The sequence below is a fragment of the Carlito syrichta genome, unplaced genomic scaffold (assembly GCF_000164805.1).
Source record: "Carlito syrichta isolate Samal-C Ts95f unplaced genomic scaffold, Tarsius_syrichta-2.0.1 Scaffold143165, whole genome shotgun sequence".
Classification (NCBI taxonomy): domain Eukaryota; kingdom Metazoa; phylum Chordata; class Mammalia; order Primates; family Tarsiidae; genus Carlito; species Carlito syrichta.
The window spans coordinates 13,363-18,707 of record NW_007087261.1 but is presented as its reverse complement, the minus strand read 5'-3'; positions in this window follow the sequence as shown (position 1 = coordinate 18,707).

The following is a 5,345-nucleotide window of genomic DNA, read 5'->3' as shown; positions in this document are numbered from 1 at the left end:
CGACCTCCTGGACTCGGGCGACCCTCCTGGCTGGGACTACAGGCACATACCACCACATCCAGCTAATTTTTTAGTAGAGATGAGATCTCCCGATGTTTCCTAGGCAGGTCTCCTGCTACCTCAGCCCCCCAAAGTGCTGGGATTACAGGCATGAGTCACCATGGGTGCCCTGCTGCTGCTCTTGTTCCTCGGCCCCCCTGGACAAGGGGACCCAGTCGACGGGCGCTTCAGCGAGAGTTTATTCTTCCCATGATCGGAAGTCCAGGGGCAGGCGGTCCGCGGCCCCGTGGTGGCTCTCCGGGACCCAGGCTCCCTCCAGCCTGCAGCTCTGTCTCCGCAGGGCGTGGCCCCCTCACTCTCACAGTGAAGACAGAGGCGTGGCCATGGCAGCAGCATCACACGGGAGCCCAGCAGGGTGCAGGGGAAAGGGCTACGCTGCCGCTCAAACTGTGGTCCCCTGGCCACACCTGGCTGCCAAGGTGGTGGGCAAGTGGAGGCGCTGTTGCCCCTGGTCCACTCCCGGCCGAAAGTTCTCCTCCTCAGACCAAGGGAGAAAGGTCGTCTGCGGACCCACCCCGAAGCTCCTGTGACCCTTCCACGCCCTCCTGCCTGGGGCCTCCCGGGGGGCTTGGGCCCGACCCCCCACTCGGCCCTTCTCTTTCACGATCTCCTGGCTTCTCCAGCAGCCCGAGAGGCGGCTCATCCATTCCCCCACCCCACACCTCCGCAGTCCGGAGCACCCCGGCTGATTTTTTGATTTTATTGTAGAGATGAGGTCTCACCAAGTTGCCCAGGCGGGTCTTGAACCTGCCGGCTCAGGCCATCCACTCACCTCAGCCTCCCAAAGGCGCGGGATTACAGGCTGAGCCACCGAGCCCGGCTGTTCTTAAATGATCTCACCATGCCCAGTTTCCAACATTTCTATAACAAGCATTCATTATTTTTATAATGAGAAATGTTCCCTCCTGCCCATCTCACCCCCAGTGCTTTTCACAGTCCTCTTTTTTCTGCCTAATGACTGATTTGACCAACACACAGGAGGGTTCAAATCGCGGTGCGCTTGTGAGGAGCAATCTAATCAGCTTTTGATTCAAATTACCTCTCGTGTCCATGGGCTCTTTAAGAAGCCCTCCTCGGGGTCAGGAGTTTGCCTCCGCTCTCCCTCCCTGTCCTTCAGGCCAGCCGAAGTCCCCCTCAGGCCCGCCCCGGTGGCCGCCCTGGACACATCAGGGAAGAGACCATCCTGCCACTGCGGACACCCAAGCCACGGCTGGACTCCACGAGGTCCAGACAGCTACACCTCTCCTTCCCATGTTCTCGGGGAAATGTTGTTAATTAACTGCATTTGCTCATTCCCCATGCAACCGATTATCCCAATTAAAACACCTCTCAGGCAGTCTGGCTCTTTTTGCAGCAAGCTATTTCGACTTGAACGTCTGTGGCCCCTTCTGGTGATATTTTTCTTACCAAGAACGTCGTTTTCAGTTTGGAACTGGTGTGCTGGGGGAAGTAGCGGTGAATCTGCTGCCAGGTTGCCGGTTTCCCTTTTCCAGGCAAGTCCTGTAACCTGGGAGCTTCGGTTTCCTTGGTGTGAAGGGTCCAAATAAACAGAAACAACCCAATAGCCGGGCTCGGTGACTCAGCCTGCGACCCCACGCTTTGGGAGGCTGAGGTGAGCGGACGGCCTGAGCCCGCGGGTTCGAGACCCGCCTGGGCAGCGAGACCTCATCTCTACCATAAGTCAAAAAAGCAGCCGGGCGTGGGAGCGCGCACCTGTAGTTCCGGCGACGCGGAAGGCGGAGGAAGGATTGCGGAGCCCAGCAGGCGAGGCTGCGGTGGCCGGGAGCGGCCGCTGCACTCCGGTCTGGGTGACAGTGAGACTCCGACTCAAAAAAAAAAAGAAAGAAACAACCCAAGAATAAAGCAAGGGGTGATGAGAATGGGAATCGAGGGTCATGATGAATCCATTCAGTGCTCCAAAGTCCAAAATAAAGAGAAAATGGGGCGGATGAAAGGAACGCCTGCCTCAGGGGATTACCACATGGCTTTAGTGAATTACACTGGGTTCTCCACTCATAAGATCAAAACGAGGTGGCAGTTAGGTTGGTGGGTTCTTGCCTGGAGGCTCTAGGGGAGAATCCATAGCCAGGCTCATCAGGTGGTCAGTAGGGTCCAGCTCCTAGCAGTCCCTAAAGGTCAGCCACGCACCCTCCCACGGGACCCCTCCCTCCTTCAAATCGGCAGTCGACTCCAGCCTTTCTCAAGTTTGAATCTGACCTTAATTCCTGCTGCCAGCTGGAGAAAGTGCCCTGTTTTTAAAGGGCTCACCAGGTCAAGCCCACCAGATAATCTCCAATCTCAAGATCAGATGGTTTGGGACTTTAATTCCACCTTTGGAGTCCCTACACACCAGCACCTGGCCTAGTGTATGACTGAATAACTAGGGGTAAGGTCATCTTTAGAATTTTGTCTGCTACACGCATCACACACATCTTTTTTCTTTTTTGAGTCGGAGTCTCGCTCTGTCGCCCAGACTGGAGTGCAGTGGCTGCTCCCGGACACTGCAGCCTCGACCTGCTGGGCTCCGGCGATCCTTCCACCTCAGCCTTCCCAGTAGCCGGAATTACAGGCGTGCGCTACCACGCCCAGCTGATTTTTTGATTTATTGTAGAGATGAGATCTCACTGCCCAGGCGGGTCTCGAACCCGCGGGCTCAGGCCATCCACTCACCTCAGCCTCCCAAAGGGATGGGATTACAGGCTGAGCCACCGAGCCCGGCTACACTTATATCTTTTTAAATTTGCTTATTTCAGAGTTGAATGAAAGGATGACAATCCACCCCCCCTCCCAAAATAATGCAGCTCATTACAGCAAACACTCTGGAGCACAGAGATGCAGGTTCTACTTCAGCCCTGATGCAGAATCTGAGATCAGTCAAGAGAAATGAACAAAAGCTTGGCCCTTTCCAGTCCACACAAAGTCACCTAACCTGACTGGCCCAGTCCCGTGCTCAAGGCATCTTTGGGCTGACCCACCAGAGGACATCTTTGAAGCACCCAGCACAGAGCCTGGCACCCAAAGGCGCTTGGCTGCTACGAGCATCACGCCCACGGTCGACAAGCTGTCAGACGATCTGCACGACCTTCTTCTGAGGACATTTTTCTTTTTTAAACACCACCCCATTCTTGTTGGGGGCACCACATGCTGTTCAGCTTGCTCTTCCTGCACCCCCAGCTGGACATGTGGACATGTGCTCAGACGGCCAATCCTGGAGTCTTCATACAGGCCACTTCTCCACCACACGGAGAAGCCTTCCACTGGGTGATGCTCCCAGGACAGGTAGGTGGGTTCCCAAGTGCGGCCGATCCCTTTGCAGTAGTTCCTTATGTGGCCACAAGGTGACAGGCCTCTCCCTGGCACATCAGGGAAATCCCATCAGTGGACACAGGGCACGGCCTTGTGGCTGGCCTGGACCCAGCCTGGTTCAAGGTCCCCAACGTGGTGTTCCCTGCTAGTTTCTGTCTCGGCAGCTACAACTCTGTTCATCGGCCTCTGGGTTGCAGGATGCTCATCTGATTCCCTGAGCCCAAAGAGGAAGAAAGTGAACATTTTTCTCTTTTAAGCCTCACAACAAATTACAAGACCCCAGTTTTAGAAGTGAGATCAAGATTGAAAGCAATGAAGTGACTTGGTCACAGCCAATGGGAAACATGAGATATTGTTTTAAATTTTATTCCAGAAAATGTAAAACATATTCAAAAGAAAAGTCATAACCCCCACCGTATTCATCACCCAGCTCCAACCATCTATCACTTGCTCCAATGTCTGCCACTTGAGTTTCATCTGCCCTTTTTCTGAGTTGGAGTCTCACTCTGCCGCCCTGGCTGGAGTTCCATGGCACACTCACGCCCACCCCAGCATCGACCTGCTGGGCAATGGCGATCCTTCTGCCTCAGCCTTCCAAGTAGTCGGAACTACAGGCCAGTGCTACCACGCCTGGCTAATTTTTGATTTATTGTAGAGAAGTGGTATCACCAAGTTGCCCAGGCAGGTCTCAGACAATCCACTCACCTCGGCCTCCCAAAGTGCTGGGATTACAGGCTGAGTCATCGAGCCCAGCACCTTATTTATTTATTTGAGTTGGAGTCTCACTCTGTCACCCAGACTGGAGTGCAGTGGCCGCTCTGGGCCACTGCAGCCTCAACCTGCTGGGCTCTGGTGATCCTTCCGCCTCAGCCTTTCAAGTAGCTGGAACTACAGGCGTGCGCTACCACACCCGGTTGATTTTTTTATTTATTGTAGAGATGAGATCTCGCCAAGGTGCCCAGGCGGGTCTCAAACCCACGGGCTCAGGCAATCCACTCACCTCAGCCTCCCAAAGGCGTGGGATTACAGGCTGAGCCACTGAGCCCGGCTCCGGCTTATTTATTTTAACTGGACTACTTACAAAGCAAATTTCAGACATTTCAGCAACTTATTGTAAATTAGAACCTAATGATTAAGGCTTTTTAACATATCTACCAGGCCACTCCGACTCCCTCACAAAAGAATCAACTCCCAGTTTTCATCTAATACCCAGTTTGCATTGAATTCCTCCCAGCAGCTCGCAAAGGCCTTTTTCACAGTTGGTCTGTTCTGCCGTGACCCAAGTAAGTTCCACACGCTCAATTCAACTCTGTCTTTTAAGTTCGTTTATTCTCTAATGGCTCCTCTTCCCCTTTTAGAGGTGCCTACTAATTTCTACTGTTTTATCATCAACCTAGTACACCAACCGGGCCCCTCGTGTTGTAGGGCATCCCACATTCGGCGGCTTGCCTCCGTCTGCACCTGGCACGCGGCCTGGCCAAGAGCAGGCTTTCCATGGGCACTGGCTGAGTGAAAGGCTTTACTGGCAGCAAAGCGAACTGATAAAGCCTCGGACCCACAAATGTAAGACGGCAGGCAGCACTCCACGGGAGAGGCCGCAGGCTCCGGGCCTGGGGTTGCGGGCGGATCACAGGCTCGGCCCGGGCTCCTGCCCTCGGATGTCGGCGGGCCCGCCGAAGGCAGGTCCCAGCCTCCGCCGGGCCGGGCGGGAGGGGGGCCCCGCCGGGGCTGGCGACAGGAGGAAGGGGCAGCCCCTCTCAGCCCCTCTGCTCCGTCCTGGCTGTGTGCTGCAGTAGCAGCGGCCGCGGTCAGATCAGGGGAAAGGCGCGGCTTTATGCACTCCACCGGCGTCCCGCAGTCTTCCCACGTGCCGTTCTCATTTCGAGGTTCCCCCGTGCTGTTTCGAGACACCGGAGGCACAGGTGCAAAACGAACGCCGGACGTCCGTCCTCGACGCCGCCGCCCTTCGCCGCGGCTGC